Below are 20,093 nucleotides of genomic sequence, written 5' to 3'. Positions count from 1 at the left end.
TGAATAGGATGGCTGCAGATTTTTCTTATCAGCAAAATGAAGTTTGCCAAAGATTGTCATTTGTCCATGTTCAAATAATATAAGTCTAAATCATTTCTATATCCAGATATGTGATTTTTAATTTTGGGAGGGCATACATATTTATACAATTATCTTGCTGCCCAAGAAGAATCAAATCAAAAAGGAAAAAGAGTAAGAAAATAAAATGCATGCAAACAACAAATAAAGAAGTGATGCTGGTTTTAAGTCTGGCACAAGTATGCCACCTTCATTGGCATTTTTTAATTAATTCCCTTGAAATTCTTGACCTTTAATTCTTCCAAATGAACTTTGTTGTTATTTTTTCAAGGTCTGTAAATAATTTATAGGGAGTTTGACTGTTATGGGATTAAATAAGTAGATTAATTTAGGTAGTATTATCATTTTTATTATATTCACTCAGCCTACCTATGAGCACTTGATATCTTTCCAACTGATTAGATCTGATTTTATTTGTATGGATAGTGTTTTAAAATTGTGTTCATATAGTTCCTGAGTTTCCCTTGACAGATAGATTCTCAGATATTTTATATTATTGACAATTATTTTAAATGGAATTTCTCTTTATATCTCTTGCTGCTGGACTTTATTGGTAATATTAAAAAATGCTGATAATTTTTACAGATTTATTTTGTATCCTGAAACTTTGCTAAAGTTGTGAATTTTTTTGTAGTTTTTTTGTTGTTGTTGTTGATTCTTTAAGGTTCTCTAATACCATCATATCATCTGCAAAGATTGATAATTTGGTTTCCTCGTTACCCACTCTAATTCCTTTAATCTCTTTTTCTTCTCTTATTGCCAAAGCTAATATTTCTAATACAATAATGAATACTAATGGTGATAGTGGGCAACCTTGTTTCACATCTATCTTATTGGGAATAGTTTTAATTTGTCTCCATTATATATGATGCTTACTGATGATATTAAATAGATGCTACTGATCATTTTAAGAAAAATTCCCTTTATTCCTATATTCTCTAGTATTTTTAATAGGAATGGATGTTGGATTTTATCAAATGCTTTTTCTGCATCTATTGAAATAATTGCATGATTTTTGTTGCTTTGGTAATTGATATAGTCAATCATGCTAATAATTTTCCTAATGAAGCAGCCCTGCATTCTTGTATAAATCCTCCTTGTTCATGGTGTATTATCCTGAGGATGACTTTCTATAATCTCTTTATTAGTATTATATTTAAGATTTTTGCATCAATATTCATTAGGGGAATTGGTCTATAATTTTCTTTCTCTGTTTTCATCCTACCTGGTTTAGATTTCAGCACCACATTTATGCCATAAAAGAAATTTGGGAGGACTCCATCCTTTATTTTTTTTTCATATAATTTATATAGTATTGGAATAAATTAATCTTTAAATTTTTGGTAGAATTCACATGTAAATCCATCTAACCCTTGAGATTGTTTCTTAAGGAGTTGATTAATAACTTGTTCTATTTCTTTTTCTAAAATGGGACTATTTAAATAACCTGAGCAATGTATATTTTTGTAGTATTCCTTCCTTCATTTCATTTAGAATATCAAATTTATTGACATATAGTTGAGCAAAATAACTCCTAATTATTCCTCTAATTTCCTCATCATTGATGTAAAGTTCTTCCTTTTCATTAACAATTTGATTTTCTTCATTCCTTTTTCTAATGAAATTAACCAAAGAGATATCAATTATGTGGGATTTTTCATAAAACTAAATGTTAGTTTTATTTATTAATTTAATAGTTTTTTTCCTTACTTTCAATTTTATCTACCCTTTTATTTTCAGAATTTCAAATTTTGTATTTAATTGGTAGGTTTTAATTTGTGGGGTTTTTTTCCTAGCATTTTTAGTTGCAAGTCCAATTCATTGATTTCTTTCTCTACTTTAGGCAAGTAAGCATCTAGAGACATAAAATTTTCCCTTATAACCACTTTTGCTGAATCCCATAATTTTTTGTATGCTGTCTCATTATTGTCATTCTCTGGGATGAAGTTATTGATGGTGTATATGATGTGTTATTTCATCCATACATTCTTTAGGATCAGATTATTTAGTTTCCAATTAATTTTTGGTCTATTTTCCCCTGGCCTTTTATTGCAGGTGATTTTTATTGTATCATGATCTGAAAAATGCATTTATTATTTCTGTCTTTTTGCATTTAATTTTGAGGGTTTTATGCCCTAATACATGGTCAATTTTTGATTAGTTTCCATGAACTACTGAGGAAAAAAGTATACTCTTTTTTGTCTCCATTTAATTTTCTCCAAAGATCTATCATACCTAACTTTTCTAGTATTCTATTCACCTCCTTAACTTTTTTCTTATTTATTTTAGGGTCTGATTTATCTAGTTCTGAGAGAGCAAGGTTGAGATCCCCACTACTATAGCTTTGCTATTTATTTCTTCTCCAAGCTCTCTTAACTTCTGCTCTAAGAATTTGGATGCTATACCATTTAGTACATATATGTTTAGTATTGGTATTGCTTCATTTTCTATGATTCCCTTTATGAAGATATGGTTTTCTTCATTGTGTCTTTTAGTTATAGTTTTGCTTTTGCTTGATCTGAGGTCAAGATTATCATCTCTGTTTTCTTTACTTCATCTGAAGCATAATAAATTCTGCTCCAGCTTTTTACCTTTAATCTGTAAGTATCATGCTTTAAATGTGTTTCTTGTAAACAACATATTGTAAGGTTCTAGCTTTTAATCCAGTCTGCTATCTGCTTCCATTTTATGAGAGAGTTCATCCCATTCACATTCAGAAATCAAATAGTTAATTCTGAATATCCTATCATCTTATTTACCTCAAGTTATGCTTTTCACTTCCCTTTTCCCCTTTCTCTTCCCCCAGTATTTTGCTTCTGACCACCACCTCTCTCAAACAGCCATATCCCTTTACAGCCCCTCTTCTTTTCCTTTCCTCCTTCCCCTCCCACTTCCCTAGGTAAGAGAACTTTATTTTATTTTTTTTGAACCTGAAAAATGTTTTTATTATAATTTTTTTGACAGTACATATGCATGGGTAATTTTTTACAACATTATCCTTTGCACTCACTTCTGTTCCATTTTTTCCCTTCCCTCCCTCCATCCCCTCCCCTAGATGGCAGGCAGTCTTATACATGTTAGATATGTTATAGTATAAATACAATATATGTGTGTAGAACCGAAAAGTTCTCTTATTGCACAGGAAGAATTGAATTCAGAAGGTAAAAATAATATGGGAAGACAAACAAAAATGCAAACAGTTCACACTCATTTCCCAGTGTTCCTTCTCTGGGTGTAGCTGATTCTGTCCATCATTGATCAATTGGAACTGAATTAGACCTTCTCTTTGTCGAAGATATCCACTTCCATCAGAATACATCCTCATACAGTATTGTTGTTGAAGTACATAATGATCTCCTGGTTCTGCTCATTTTACTCAGCATCAGTTCATGTAAGTTTTTCCAAGCTTCTCTGTATTCATCCTCCTGGTCATTTCTTACAGAACAATAATATTCCATAACATTCATATACCACAATTTACCCGACCATTCTCCAAATGATGAACATCTATTCATTTTCCAGTTTCTAGCCACTTCAAAAAGGGCTGCCACAAACATTTTGACACATAAAGGTCCCTTTCCCTTCTTTAGTATTTCTTTGGGATATAATCCCAGTAGTAGCACTACTGGATCAAAGGGTATGCACAGTTTGATAACTTTTTGGGCATAATTCCAGATTGCTCTCCAGAATGGTTGGATTCATTCACAATTCCACCAACAATGCATCAGTGTCCCAGTTTTCCCACATCCCCTTGAAGATTCATCATTATTTTTCCCTGTCATCTTAGCTAATCTGACAGGTGTGTAGTGGTATCTCAGAGTTGTCTTAATTTGCATTTCTCTGATCAATAGTGATTTGGAACACTTTCATATGAGTGGAAATAGTTTCGATTTCATCATCTGAAAATTGTCTGTTCATATCTTTGACCATTTATCAATTCGAGAATGGCTTGATTTCTTATAAATTAGAGTTAGTTCTCTATATATTTTGGAAATTAGCTTTATCAGAACGTTTAACTGTAAAAATGTTTTCCCAGTTTGTTGCTTCCCGGTAAGAGAACTTTCTCTGTGAAACCAAGTACATCTCATGTTATCTCTTTGACCAAATCTGATGAGAGTAAGATTCATACAATGTTCATCCCCCTTCCCTTTTTCCCTCGATTATAATGGGTCTTCTTTGCCTCTTCAAAAGATGTAATTTCCAGAATTTTGCCTCCATTTCCCTCTTTTTCAATATAATCCCCCTTTCACCTTTAGTTTATTTTTCATATTATCACAATAAAACCAAATTATACATGTATTCTCTAAGTATACCCATAACAAAGATATAGTTCTCAATATTTCTTTCCTTTTTATGCTTCTTGAGTTCTGTATTTGGAAATCATATTTTCTGTTCAGCTCTGATCTTTTCATCAGAAATAGATGAAATTCACTTGTATCATTGAATGTCCATCTTCTTCCCTGAAAGACAATGATCATTTTAGCTGTATAGTTGATTCATGGCTGCAATCCAAGTTCCTTTGCCTTTCAGAATATCAAATTTTAGGCCCTTTGATCCTTCAATGTCGTAGCTGTTAGGTCCTGAGTAATCCTGATTGGGGCTCCTTAGTATTTGTATTATTTCTTTCTGGCTGCTTGCAATATTTTTTCTTTGATTCAATAATTCTGAAATTTAGCTATGATGTTCCTTGGAGTTTTTATTTCGGAATCTCTTTCAGGAGGTGATTAGTGAATTCTTTCAATGGCTACTTTATCTTCTGGTTCTGGGACATCAGGGCAGTTGTTCTTGATGATTTCCTAAAATATGTTGTCTAGGCTCTTTTTTTTTTTTTTTATCATGGTTTTCAGGAAGTCCAATAATCCTTAGATTATCTCTCCTAGATCTATTTTCCAGGTCAGTTGTTTTTCTAATGAGTTATTTCTAATTTTATTTTATTTTTTCTATTTTGTTTTGTTTGATTGATTCTTGAAGTCTTATTGAGTCATTCACTTCAATTTGTTCAAATTTAATTTTTAGTGCATTACCTTTAGTTATCTTTTTTAGCTTCTTTTGTATTTGGCCAATTTGTAATTGAATTTTTAAATGAGTTGTTTTGTTCATTGCTTTTTTTTTTTTTTTCCATTTCACAAATTCTGTTTTTCAATCAATTGGTTTCTTTTTCATATCTATTTTGTAAGCAGTTATATGTTTTTTTTTCCATTTCATCAAATCTAAATTTGTAGGAAGTTTTATGTTTTTCCCATTTCATAATATCTATTTTTAAGGATTTTTCTTCAGATAATTTGTTTTTCCTTTTCTATACCCTCTTGCAAAGACCCCATTTTCTTTCCTCATTTTTCTTCTAACTCTTTTAAGATCCTTTTTGAAATTTTCCAAGAAAACCTTGAAAAAGAGGACCAGTTCTTATCTCCCTTTGGGGCTTCATCTGAATTTGATTTGCTTTTAAGAATCTCAGGTTTTGAGGTCTGTTCTTTTCTTTCTCCATAAAAGCTATCTATGGTCAGAGTTCTTTTTGCTATTTTTAAGTGTTGTTGCAAATGAGCAACAGCCCATTTAATTTGCCCTGGAGAAGTTCTGCTGACTAACTTCTGGTGTTGGGAAATCTCAGCCAGGTCCCATAATCTGCTGAGGCTCTGTGGCTTACAATTTGTCTTTTGTATATGCTTTTGGGTGTCTCACAACAAATCTAGTAAATCACCCACTTGCAACCAGGACAGAGTTGCCTAAAAGCCTCATAGTAAATTCTCTGGTGCTTGGCTACCACAATGCTCTGGCTTCTGCCCCAGCTTCTTGCTCATACTCCCTACATTGCATTCTGGGCTTGGCAGCCTCTCCCTCTGCCCGATTGAAACAGAACTGTTCAAAAGTTTTTCTAAAATATCTTCTTCTGGAAATGTATTATATTCCAGATATTTGTGATTTCTGTCATTCCAAAACCAGTTCTGAGGCTTAATCTGCTGTTAGTTTGAGAGAAGGTTGGAGGAGGTCAGATAGAGATGTGTCTATCCTCGGCCATCTTGGCTCCACCCCATTTTTATTTTTCATTTTTAAACATTTTATTATGCTAAAGATCACCTGAAACAATAGAATGCTGGGTTTGTAGACATGAAAGACATGACTTTAAGTCTTGAATCTAAAATTACTAGCAATGTTTCTAAACTTTAAGCAAATCTGTAAAACTGTAAAGTATAGGTGGGTTATGGGTTATAGTCTATTTTTTTTTTTGGGGGGGGAAGATCCCATAGCAATGATTTATTCACATAATAGATTTTCCTGGTTATTTTCATGCAAAACATGTGATATATGTAAAGAAGTGAATTCACTACAAAAGAAAAATTCATTTTACATTTCATTGCCATTATGCCTCAATTCTGGCCTCAATCATATTTATTTGGAAGTGAGCATTATTAATAAATAGGACTAGAATTGCATTTCACAGACATGTGATCGGTGCATGTTAGTATGCCTCTTCAACTTTTAGAGTCTCAGAAGTGTTTGAAAGAACCTAAAATTTCTGAAAACTAGTGATTTGTCATTAGTCATATGATTTGTCATAATGTAGTGACATTAGCTAATCAACTTGGTAAATTAGATAGGCCCCTCAAAAAACTATGGTATTGAAGTGATCATGATGTGGTCAGTGTACAAATCTTTTTAATCAGGCTCCCTTTTCTTGGTCTAGGGCTGAAGTGTTCTATTATCTCTGCAACTTATAGCAAATTGCTCCCCACATTTAGAAGAGAGGCTTACCTTCATCCTAAATAGCAAAGTGATCAATGGCTATAAGAACACCAGAACAAAACAAATCCTTAAGGACTTTGATTTTGTTCTATTTTATATCATGCTCCAAAATTGCAAATAAGTATAGAAGATATCATGTCACAAAATTGTTTCTACAAGCTTGTTCACTATAAAATGACTGAGGTTACAAAAGGAAGGAGATCATCTTTCCTATTCATCCTCATGAAATTACAGCTTGGACAGTAGATAGTTGATGATTCACCAAGCTGAGTTACTCATAATATAAATGTCTTAGTGATTGACATAAAACAAAACAAAACAGCAAAAACAAACAGACAAAACCCTACCTACCAGACTCTCGTGTCAAATTTAGTTTCAGAACTAAGCATCTACAGATTTCAAAGTAAGGGAGGGGAATGATATCTTTGAAAAATGACTTCTTTTTGTGTGTTTTTTGAAGTCTGATAAGTTTTCTGATATCTAGCATGAGCAATATTAACTAACAATAGATTTGAATACTAAAAACTGAGGTGCAAGTACTTTGACACTGTCTAGATGTGAGAGCTTGGACATGTTATACTTTTTAGGGACCTCTATTTCCTTATCTATAATATGAGGCAATTTTATTTTTTAATTGTATATCACTCCTTTATTATAGTGAACAACAAAAATGGGGGGAAAGGGATACAGTTTTAGGAAAACATCCAGGGATGACCAGTTATGCATCTAACCAAAAATGGAACTGATTTTCCTTGGATCTGTAGCTGTGATGCTAGGTTGATAAATTTCATGTCAGTGATTTCAGCCCTCATGAAACATTCTTGTATTTAAAGACTTTTAAGTTAAAAATGCTTTCATCAACTTACTAACTTCTTGTCATTTTGCTTCTAGTTTCTTTGAATATGCATTCAACTTTTAGGCAGCTTGCCTAAGAACTACTACTTAATCCTCACCTTCCCTAATTTGATAAAGTTAAGTCTGAAGTACTAGATATTTTTGGTTTAAGTATTTTAGGTTTCTACTTATGTTTATTGCAATATCTACATTTCTAGATACTTCAAACTGGTTAATTTGTTCATATTTTCCAGAAGTTTATAGTATTCATTGCTGGTTGTTAGCTTGCCTGTAAGGTGTTTGCCATCTTGGAAAACATGTCATCACAGCTTCGGGAAATGGGGAAGGCAGAAAAAGGGAGAGGGAAATGAAAGGAGGGAGAGAGGTGGGAAAGGAGAGGAGAGAAAGTGAAGGGTGAAGATTTGAGAAACAGAAGAGCAGATTTCAGATTTTTGTCCAACTTATACAGGATGGGAATTTCAATGGGCAGATTCAGTTCCATAATGGCGTTTTTAGCAAGACTTTCAAGATGTTTGACAATTCCTTGAAGGCAACTGCCAAGGGCTGCAATCAGAACACATTTTCATTCATTGATCTGATAGAGGACTTACTCATTCAAGAAGGGTTGAGTCCAGAAAATCCCTGTCTTTCAGGATCTCATAGGAAGGTGCTTATCTTCAGTAAGACCTACATAACAACAATCCTTGCTGATGTTGCTGAAGAAGGAGTGGTCAGTCTGCATGGGAAGTACTGGGATAAAAGGATCTTTGTCAGATCTTCTTATGGGCCTCACAGGGCTTAGCTACTGTCTCTGTTTTATTGAGGTCTGTCAGAATCACATACTGTTTTTCATTGATTCCCCAAGTCCTCACTACAAGCAACCATGGTTGTAATCAACCAATGGTTGATTACATCTAGCATTTTCCAAAAGATACAAATTGTTCTCTTCTGATCAAAGGTGAAGCAGATATCAAATTTATAACCAGCATCTAGAAATGCTTGGCCCCTCATTTGACATCCACATTTGGTTTCCTAGTACCCAGAGGAACTTAGATCTTCTAAATATCAGTTGTTGAGATGCACTTCCAAGTTCCAAGCACTTCCCCCATGTCAGATCAGCACCAATGTGTACATGACAGTGGTTGGGGCAGAGGCTCAGGGCAGCAAGTATCAAGTGTTAAGAGTACACTCCTGTAATTTAATTCTAAGGTAGTTTTCAAGTCCATTACCCTTCCCAAGTCCTTATCTCAAGTATATAAACAAAGAATCCCCCACTCATGAGGAATAAAAAGGAGAAAGCTGATTAAAGAGATAAGAGATGAGTAATTTCTGTTGTTTAGAGGAGGTTGAGTTTCCTTAAACAGGGAATTTCTACTTCCTACTTCTTTTTTGTTTAGGCACTTTCTGGGACTTTTCCTCACAGAAGTCTTCTAAAGTCATAAATTTGCAAAGTTTTTCTCATGATTTCTTCCATGAGTGAGATCCATGCTGATATTCAGGACCATAGAAACAACTCTCTTTCTACAATAGAAATTAGGTTTCTTCCCCTCTGCTTCATTTACTTTATTTCAAGTTCCCAAAAGTTTATTCACATTTTTTTTTTATTCCAACAGTTTTCAACATTGTTAAAAAGTCAGAATGTTCTTTGTCTCCATACGTTCAATTATATTTTTATTAAGGAAATCAGTGAAAAAATATTCAAAACTATACTTCTCTGAGTATGAACTCTTTTCTCTCTCTCTCTCTCTCTCTCTCTCTCTCTCTCTCTCTCTTTCTCTGTGTGTGTGTGTGTGTGTATGTGTGAGTATAGGTGTGGTGTGCGTATCTCCATCTCTGTCTTTATTCCTGCCTTTCAGATTTGTCCTACTCATGTGTTTTTTTTTTTTTTCCATGTTTAATCCTCATCCCTTGCTCTTCTGCTGTGAGACCTATTATATACACTTGCCAGATATCTGGAAGAATGAGCACTTATTGATAAACAGGCTTATGATGACATTTTATGATGGCTTTATTAGAAAGAATCATGGTATGTTGGAGGAGATTGCAGATGACAGCAACTTCATTTTAGTCCATAGTTACCAATAAATCAAATCAAGGCAGCAACTAGGGGCCTAGTATGTATCACACATAATTATGTATTGCTCATACAAATAAATTCATTAAATAGTTCCTAATATTAAAGAGATCACATTCTAATGGAGAAAATAACATGTAAGTAAATTAAATAAAAACAAGCAATATACAGCATAAAGTGAAGATAATCAGAGTGAAAAAAACAAGCATTAAGAGGGAATTTGAGAAAGATGGGATATTAGATCTGATATAAAGGAAGCCAGGGAGACAGAGACAGAGAAAATTCCAGGCATGGAGAGTAGTCAATAAAATGTCCAGCATCAGGAGTTGAAATTTTTTTTGTACAATAGGAATCTGTATCATGCTTTCCATGATTGTAGATGAAGAATATATGCATGAGGCAAACTTCCCAAATTTGACATCTTCAACCTGAACTACAATCTACTGAGCATCTTAAGTATGGTGAAGAGGGGCCTATATCAGTCATTGATCAGAAGGGTAAAAGTAGAAGACAGGGTGGTGGAAGCTCTATTCAATCTTACTCACAAAGAGGATGCGAAATTCCCCATATGTATTTTAAAATACTCAGAACCAAAAGGGAAAACAATCCAGATGTATATATTTTCTAATAATTAAAACACAAAAACCCTCAAAATAATATTTATAGATGCTTAAAATATCAAAGCTATTTTTGTACATAGCAATAGTAGGGTCTATTTCTCCTAATGTATTCTACAAGGAAGTTGATTTTTTTTTAAATGAACAAATGTTTCACTTTATTCAAGGTCCATATCATGTGGTCCTCTAAGAATACCAACCAGGTGATATTAAGTGAATTTAGAACATTATGGTTCTGATGTGAAAGTTAAAGAACGGTTTAGTAGACTCAAAAATGTTTCATGGTTTAAGTATTAATTTCCTGGGGGAATATATTAGGAATTTTGAAGTACTAACTAAATAACTATAACTATTTTATGTATTATATCTTTTGTGCTTTAAGTATCTTTGCAGGGGAGAGAATAAACATGTCTTAAGCTACTTCCCGAACTCTTGGTTGAAGTGGTCAGACCCTGTCTAGTCCCCACTATGTTATGGAAGCCATTTCCCCTGCCTTAACTATAGCTCTTGATAAAATGACAGATTCTTGGTTCTCCCTTTCCTCTTCTCAAGTATTAAACAAAGATATAGAAAGCCAGAGTTTTCTGCCATTATTTCTGCTTCTTGTATCCATTTCCTGGTTTCTAACATAGCCTGTAGTTTAGCCTTTTCTTTCTTTCCTTTTTCGTTTTATAACCATCAAATAAGAGTTTGCTTAATTAAGACCCTGGACAGTCTCAACTGGATAGTGCAGAATATACCAGCATCATTCACTAGAAAGTCCCAGGGCATTTCTTTCTCACTTCTATCTCCTTGATACTTTGATGTAGAAACTTCATTAAGATGTACTAAATGGACCCTATGTTCCAGTATTTTATTTAGTCAAAAGACTCAAGGGGAAAAAATTAGAGAACATTTATTAAGAGTTTACTATTTATTAGGTACTGTACTAAGCACTTTACTGGCAATATGTCAATCAATCAATATACATTTATTAAGTAACTACTGCATATCAGTCACTGAACTAAGTGCTTGAGATACAAAAAAGAAGATGAAACATAATCCCTGCCTTCAAAGAAGTTGCAATCTAGAGGGGCAAAGTCAAGATGGTGAAGAGTAGACAAGTCTTTATCTGAGCTCTTTCTGGCTTCCCTCAGATCAACTCAAGATCAAGTTACTGAACTGGTTTTGGAGTGACAGAACCCACAAATATTTGAAGTGTAACAAATTTCCAGCAGAAGATATTTTGGAAGAACTTCAAAAAAGGTCTGTTTCAATTGGGCATGGAGTGGGGCAGGGTGAGGAAGGCTGTCAAATGCAGGCTCAGCACAGGGATTCAGGACAATGTGGTGTTCACCCACCTGGAGAATCTATCAGGAGGCTCTTAACCAAAGCACAACAGAATTGGCATTCTATCCTGGTTCAGAAGTCAATGAATCAGGAGACTATCTGTGAGATCACCAATGCAATGATAAAAGGCAAATAGTGAGACCCTGAGCCCCAGAATAATGTGGGAGTTGGCCTTGCTCACCTAGCTGGGGAAAGAAGTTAGCAGCCTCAGGGCAGCATGAAGCTTTAGGTACCTGTACACAATAATATTCCATAACATTCATATGCCACAATTTACCCAACCATTCTCCAATTGATGGGCATCCATTCATTTTCCAGTTTCTAGCCACTACAAACAGGGCTGCCACAAACATTTTGGCACATACAGGTCCTTTTCCCTTCTTTAGTACATCTTTGGGATATAAGCCCAGGAGTAACACTGCTGGATCAAAGGGTATGCACAGTTTGATAACTTTTTGGGCATAATTCCAAATTGCTCTCCAGAATGGTTGGATTCATTCACAACTCTACCAACAATGCATCATTGTCCCAGTTTTCCTGCATCCCCTCCAACATCCATCATTATTTTTTCCTGTCATCTTAGCTAATCTGACAGAGCAACTCTGATCTTACATCAAGCAAAAGCAAAAATAAATCTAATTAAAAGAGATAAGAAAGAAAAGTACATTTTGCTAAAGAGTACCATTGATATTGAAGTAATACTTCAATCAATACAAAACATATATCCACTAAGTGAAAGAGGATCCAAATTCCTTGAGGCAAAGTTAAGAGAGCTGCAACAAGAATTAGGCAGCAAAACTATAGTAGTGGAGAATCTCAATTTTGCTCTCTCAGAACTAGATAAATCAAATCACAAAATAAATAAGAAAGAAGTTAAGGAAGTAAATAGAATTTTAGAAAAGTTAGGTATGATAGACCTTTGGAGAAAAATAAATGAAGACAGAAAGGAATATACTTTTTTTTTAGTGGTACATGGAATTTATACAAAAATTGACCATGTAGTTGTTCAAAAAACCTCTCAAAATCAAATGTAATTCAATTTAGGCAGCTAGAGTTGGAGATGCCTAGAGTTGAGAGATGGAGTGTCATATTAATAGAATAGCCAAGAGGCCAAAAATCAATGGATCAAAATTTTCTACCATAGATGTGTCAGATGAGATCTAGTCACTGCTCTAGAGCCCTTCCTTTCTTTCTTTTAAGCAGAAGGAAATTCACAGTTATTAAACATCTGCTTTTGCTCAGGCACTATAATACTCAATCTTGTGCAATAGATGCTTTTAGTAACTTCATTGAAGAATTTGGCAAACATAGATTAAATTACTTGTTCAGCATCACACAACCAGTCAATATATGAAGTTAGAACTGAATTTAGGTCTTTCTAGTGTACACCATAGTTGCCTCAAAGACTAAGATACAAAAGCCTAGGTATAAGTGTAATCTCTAAGCAGAAATACCAAGAGTGTGACTTATAAAGACAGGAGGGGAATCCATAGCACAATTAATGAATTTCATATTTAGGGGAATAAAAAAACAATTCAGCAAAACCACTCAATTGGTTTATCTAGAGATCATGGAAACAATAGCAAGAAATTCTAGCACTGTTAAGGAGAGAAATAAAACATAAAAATTACAATAGGAGAATGTTGGAATTTCAAGCTTTCAAAATAAAAATAAGTAAATACAACTTTATGTGTTAATTAATTACTCTTAAAAATTAGGTTTCAGCATCATTTGTTTCTTATTTAACCTGAAAAAAAAAGCCTTATTTCTTATATTCACAAGTTTGTGAAGACTTGGGTAGTAACCCTCAAAGTAAATAGATTTTTGTTTACATTTTCAAAGAGAAGAATAAAAGGAAGGCTTGATGCTCATTGATCTCCACCCACACCAGACATTGACTGAAATAAAAATGTCAAGCTGAAGTTGGAGCGACTCCTTAGGAGTCAGTCAAACTCCTTCCTTTTTAAAAGGGCATCTAAAGCTCCAGAGAAGACAAAGAAAAGTTCATTCACTCCTTACTGAAATTGGACTTGAAATACAATTCGAATTGGAGTTCAATTTCAAAGATGAACTGTTAGACTGGCCTGGAAACTTAGGAATGATGTTTTTCCACTCCCTCAAATTACTGAGAAAAAAATTGTGTCAGAATTAGAACTAACATTAAAATATTCTGATTTCAAATCTGGTGGTCTTTGTTTTAGCCAGTTGTTGAAAAGTGTCCTTCTCCTTTTCCTGAGGGTAACATGGGATATCAGACCTCCCAAAGCATCAGTCCCTGACATACTACCCATCTTTCATTTCCCCTATTCCTGGATGATTTATGTAATATGGATAGAAAAAAGTGTATAAAGAGAAAAAAGTATTTGGATCAAAGATTGGGGAACCCAGGAAGGCATGTCACTCCAGCAAGATTATCCTTTCCTGAAAAAAATACAGTCTTTATGGCATGATCTGAGATGATGGTGTACTTAGCTTGACTCAGAATTTAATATTCCCACAAATACTTAAAAGTTATTTAGAATTTGGGGGGCTATTACAAATTTTCAGAATGCAGTTTTTGTTACCATTCTATTAAAAGTAGTAGCAGAGAGGATTCTGGAAGATGGAAGAATAGATTAGACAATTCCAAGCTTTTCTAACTTCCCCTACAAACAAAACAAAATTGTGCCTCAGGTTGACTAGATCAGTAAATAACAAATAAGATTTGGAGCAGAACAGAGATCCTCCTGGAACAACCACTAAAGTTTATAGGAAAGAATGAGAATGGAGGTTTGACCTGTGTAAAGTGTAAATACCTCATGTTAACTTCACTTAAAAAGGAGAGACCTGAAGCTAACTGGGCTTAGTTAGTATGGGAAATTGAGAGTCTGAGTCTGGGAAGATTGAGGAAATCTAGACCCAGCTGTGCAGGTGACACAGTTCCCTGGAAGGGAAAGATGCTGATGAATGCCTGATGAATGCAGAAGTAGTAGGGCAGAGAAGCAATAGGCTGCAGGAACACATAGAAAGGTGGAATTCTTGTGGGATTTCAGATTAGTAGGAAGAACTGAAGGAAGGTCTACAGTCAGAGGCACCATGCTTCTCCCCATCCTCCCACACACCCCAGGATTAGAGGTGATTACACTAACAAGATGTTATTAAAAATAAATAATAATCATTCAAAAGCAAAAGAACACAACTATAGAAACTTACTATGGGAATAGGAAAGAAATGGGTTCTTCTCTAGAGAAAGATACTGAAGTAAAAGGAAAAAAAAAAGCCTCTCATAACCTAAAGAATAATGTTACATGATTACCTGCCAAAAAAAAAAATCACAAAAGAAGTTTAAAAAAAAGACTTTAAAAACCAAATGAGACAGAAAAGGGGGAAAAATAGAACAATTCAAGAAAAGCAAGAAAAGAAACATGAAAAGAATGTCAACTAATTAGAAAAGAAGATCCAGAGTCTTAAGGAACAAAATGACTCTTTGAAAATTAGAATTGGACAAGGGGAAGACAGTGAATTATAATAAACTAAGAAATAATAAAACAAAATCTAAAGAATTAAAAAAGAATAAAAATGTGAGATATCTCATAAGAGAAACAACAAACCTGAGAATAGCTCAAGAAGAGATTGGGCTAACTGAAGTTGGAATACTGAAAACTATGATCAAAAAAGAAAAAGAAAAAATACAAAAAAGCCATCAAATAAAATTTAACCCAGAGAAACTGAATACGAAGGGGAAGTAGAAATAGGAAAAAAAGAAAATTCCACCAATCACCATGAAAAAAGATTCTACAAGGAAAATATCTAGTAACATGATAGGTAAATGTCAACCCAACCCCACCATGCCCCCAGATCAAAGGGAACATTTTGCAAGAAACAACAGTGACAATAAAAAAATCAAATATGCCAGAACTACAATAAGAATTGCACAGGATTTATCAGTGGCTGCAATGAAAGACTTCAGGTCCTGGTATACTATATATCAAAAATTTTTAAATCTAGTTTGTGACCAAAAACATTATTTCCAGGAAAATTAAGTATAATATTGAATGGGGGTGGGGGTAGGGGGATATTCAATGGAGTATCAGATTTTCAGGATTTTGTTGCAAAGAAACCTGAACTCAATAGAAAATTTGACATATAGGGGCCAACATCAAATACTAATTTTAAGGGACTCAATTAAGATAAACTGTTTATGTTTTATACTTGGAAATATAAAGCACATGTCTAAGATGGTCATTATTAATTGGGTCTCAGCCCTGCTAAGATGACTGTAGCTGTTGGAATTAGTGTGGTAGTTTGTGTTGAACTACTGTATCATTATATTTTGAAGTTATTGGTAGATGGAAATATGGTAAGGCTAGATGCATAGATGATTCGTATATAGAAAAATAGGTTTAGTAGGGCTGAAAGAGCTATTGTTGTGGCCATCATGATATTGCCATTGTTAAGTAGTCCTTGTAAAATAAGTCACTTGGGTATAAAGCTGGGGAGAGGTGGTAGGCCTCCTAGGGATAGGAGTGTGAGAAGGATGATGATGGTTGCTGGGGCTGATTGATTTCATAGGCCCCCTAGGGATTTGATTTTGGTGGTGTTTGATAGGTTGAGGTTTAGGAATATGGTTAGAGTGGCTATGATATAAATAGTAAGGGTTAGGATGGTTAGGGTGGGGTTAATTTGTACGATGATTACTATTCAGCCTATGTGGGCAATGGAGGAGTAGGCTAGAATTTTTAGTGGGTGGGTTTGATTGAGACCCCCTCAGACACCTGCAAGGGTGGATAGGATTGCAAGGGTGATGAGAACTTTTATATTTAGGCAGGGGGTAATTTGGAAAAGGATAGTTATAATGGGCTGAGGTTTGAGTTGATGCACTGAGGTCCCAAGTACATGAGGCTAAATAGTAATTGGACTATACTATATACATGATTGGATAAAGAATGGTCCCTGTCCACTCTCTGTGCAAGTCCTGATGTGTTGTACAGGAAATGACAATTTTGGTGGGTAGAGGCAGAGAGGGGAACAGAAAGAGAAGCTGGGAGAGATTGGGCCTGGGTTACTTTCTCCTAGCTGCTGATCGTGTGGCTGCTGATCCAGCTAGCTTCTTGACTCAGCTGCACACATTGCTATCGCCAATTATCTTCCACCTCTGATCCTTCTTCACTGAGAATAAAGACTGGCGATTTTCCCCTAACCTGAATTCCTAACTCCTGCTGATTTTAAAATACGTGATCTTCACATTTGGCGCCCAACGGTGGGAACCAAGGACTGAAGAAGTCTCCGATGAACAGGAAATTGGGTGAGTATTGTTAATAGACGAACAGGGAACTTATTTTCTTTTTTTTTTTCCTTTTTTTTTTTTTTTTAATAGCCTTTTATTTACAAGATATATGCATGGGTAACTTTACAGCATTAACAATTGCCAAACCTCTTGTTCCAATTTTTCACCTCTTACCCCCCACCACCTCCCCAGATGGCAGGGATGACCAGTAGATGTTAAGTAAATTAAAATATAAATTAGATACACAATAAGTATACATGACCAAAATGTTATTTTTGCTGTACAAAAGAATCAGACTCTGAATTATTGTACAATTAGCTGTGAAGGAAATCAAAAATCCATGTGGGCAAATATAGGGATTGGAATTCAATGTAATGGTTTTAGTCATCTCCCAGAGTTCTTTCTCTGGGGTGTAGCTAATTCAGTTCATTACTGCTCCATTGGAAATGATTTGGTTGATCTCATTGCTGAGGATGGCCAGGTCCATCAGAACTGGTCATCATATAGTATTGTTGTTGAAGTATATAATGATCTCCTAGTCCTGCTCATTTTCATTTCAGCATCAGTTCGTGTAAGTCTCCAGGCCTTTCTGAAATCATCCTGTTGGATTTCCATAATATTCATATACCACATTATTCAGCCATTCTCAACTGATGGACATCCATTCAGTTTCCAGTTTCTACCACTACAAAAGGCTGCCACAACTTCATACATACAGGTCCCTTTCCCTTCTTTATAATATCTTTTGGGATATAAGCCAGTAGTAACACTGCGGGATAAGAGGGTATGCATAGTTTGATAACTTTTTGAGCATAGTTCCAAACTACTCTCCACAATGGTTGGATTCATTCACAAATCCACCAACAATGCATCAATGTCCCAGTTTTCCCACATCCCCTCCAATAATCATCATTATTTTTTCCTGTCATCTTAGCCAATCTGACAGGTGTGTAGTGGTATCTTAGAGTTGTCTTAATTTGCATTTCTCTGATTAATAATGACTTGGAGCATCTTTTCATATTTTCATATGACTAGAAATAGTTTCAATTTCTTCATCTGAGAATTGTCTGTTCATATCCTTTGACCATTTTTCAATTAGAGAATGGCTTGATTTTTTATCAATTAGAGTTAATTCTTTTAATTATTTTGGAATAAGGCCTTATCAGAACCTTTAACTATAAAATATTTTCCCACTTTATTGCTTCCCTTCTAATCTTGTCTGCATTAGTTTTGTTTGTACAAAAACTTTTCAGTTTGGTATAATCGAAATTTTTATTTTGTGATCAGTAATGATCTCTAGTTCTTCTTTGGTCCTAAAGACCTTCCCCTGCCACAGGTCTGAGAGGTAAACTATCCTGTGTTCCTCTAATTTATTAATAATTTCATTCTTTATGCCTAGGTCATGAACCCATTTTGACCTTATCTTGGTGCACGTGTTAAGTGTGGATCAATGCCTAGTTTCTATATTAGTTTCCAATTTTCCCAGCAATTTTTATCAAACAGTAGTTCTTATCCCAAAAGCTGGGGTCTTTGGGTTTGTCAAAGACTAGGTTTGCTATATTTGTTGACTGTTTTATCCTTGAACCTAACCTATTCCACTGATCAACTAATCTATTCCTTAGCCAATACTAAATAGTTTTGGTAACTGCTGCTCTGTAATATAATTTTAGATCTGGTACAGCTAAGCCACCTTCATTTGATTTTTTTTTCATTAATTCCCTTAAAATTCTTGACCTTTTGTTTTTCCATATGAATTTTGTTATTTTTCTAGGTCATTAAAATAGTTTTTGGGGTCTGATTGGTATAGCGCTAAATAAATAGATTAGTTTAGGTAAAATTGTCATCTTTATTATATTTGCTCACCCTATCCAAGTGCATTTAATATTTTTCCAATTGGTTAGATCAGACTTAATTTGTGTGAAAAGTGGTCTGTAATTTTGCTCATAAAGTTTCTGATTTTCCCTTGGCAGTTGATTCCTAAATATTTTATATTATCAGTAGTTACTTTAAATGGAATTTCTCTCTTTTTTTTTTTTTTTTTTTCAAATTTAAAAAATTTTTATTTATTTTTATTTTATTTTTTTATTTAATGCCTTTATTTACAGTATATATACATGGGTAACTTTAGCATTAACAATTGCAAACTCTTGTTCAATTTTTTCACCTCTTACCCCCCCCTCCCTAAATGTCAGGATGACCAGTAGAATGTTAAAATATATTAAAATATAACTTAGATACACAATAAGTATACATGACAAAACATTATTTTGTTACAAAAAAGAATCAGACTCTGAATTATTACAATTACTTGTGAAGAAAATCAAAAATGCATTGTGCATAAATATAGGATTGGGAATTCAATGTAATGGTTTTAGTCATCTCCAGAGTTCTTTTTTTCTGGATAGCTGGTTCAGTTCATTACTGCTCCATTAGAAATGATTTGGTTGATCTCGTTGCTGAGGATGGCTGATCCATCAGAACTGGTCATCATCTAGTATTTTGTAAGTATATAATGATCTCCTGGTCCTGCTCATTTCACTCAGCATCAGTTCGTGTAAGTCTCTCCAGGCCTTTCTGAAATCATCCTGTTGGTCATTTCTTACAGAACAGTAATATTCCATAATTTTCATATACCAATTTATTCAGCCATTCTCAACTGATGGACATCCATTCAGTTTCCAGTTTCTAACCACTACAAAAGGGCTGCCACAAACATTCGTGCACATACAGGTCCCTTTTCCCTTCTTTATAATCTCTTTGGGATATAATCCAGTAGTAACACTGGATCAAAGGGTAATACAGTTTGATAACTTTTAAGCATAGATCCAAACTACTCTCCAAAATGGTTGGATTCGTTCACAACTCCACCAACAATGAATCAATGTCCCCAGTTTTCCCATCCCCTCCAACAATCATCATTATTTTTCCTGTCATCTTAGCCAATCGTGACGGTGTGTGTGTATCTTAAGAGTTGTCTTAATTTGCATTTCTCTGATTAATAATGACTTGGAGCATCTTTTCATATGACTAAAATGTTTCAATTTCTTCATCTGAGAACTGTCTGTTCATATCCTTGACCATTTTTCAATTGGAGAATGGCTGATTTTTATAAATTTGAGTTAATTCTCTATATATTTTGGAAATGAGGCCTTTA

General features: G+C 34.3%; 2 pseudogenes; both read right to left on the bottom strand.

The window, feature by feature from the left end:
- Positions 1–7,656: 7,656 nt before the first annotated feature.
- LOC105750782 lies at positions 7,657–7,972 on the bottom strand (annotated as a pseudogene).
- Positions 7,973–7,976: 4 nt separating this feature from the next.
- Positions 7,977–8,664, bottom strand: LOC111721220 (annotated as a pseudogene).
- Positions 8,665–20,093: the final 11,429 nt, after the last annotated feature.

This window comes from Sarcophilus harrisii, chromosome 5 (assembly GCF_902635505.1).
Source record: "Sarcophilus harrisii chromosome 5, mSarHar1.11, whole genome shotgun sequence".
Taxonomy (NCBI): Eukaryota; Metazoa; Chordata; class Mammalia; order Dasyuromorphia; family Dasyuridae; genus Sarcophilus; species Sarcophilus harrisii.
The sequence above is the reverse complement of the archived record's forward strand: the minus strand, read 5'-3'. Positions and strand labels throughout refer to the sequence as shown.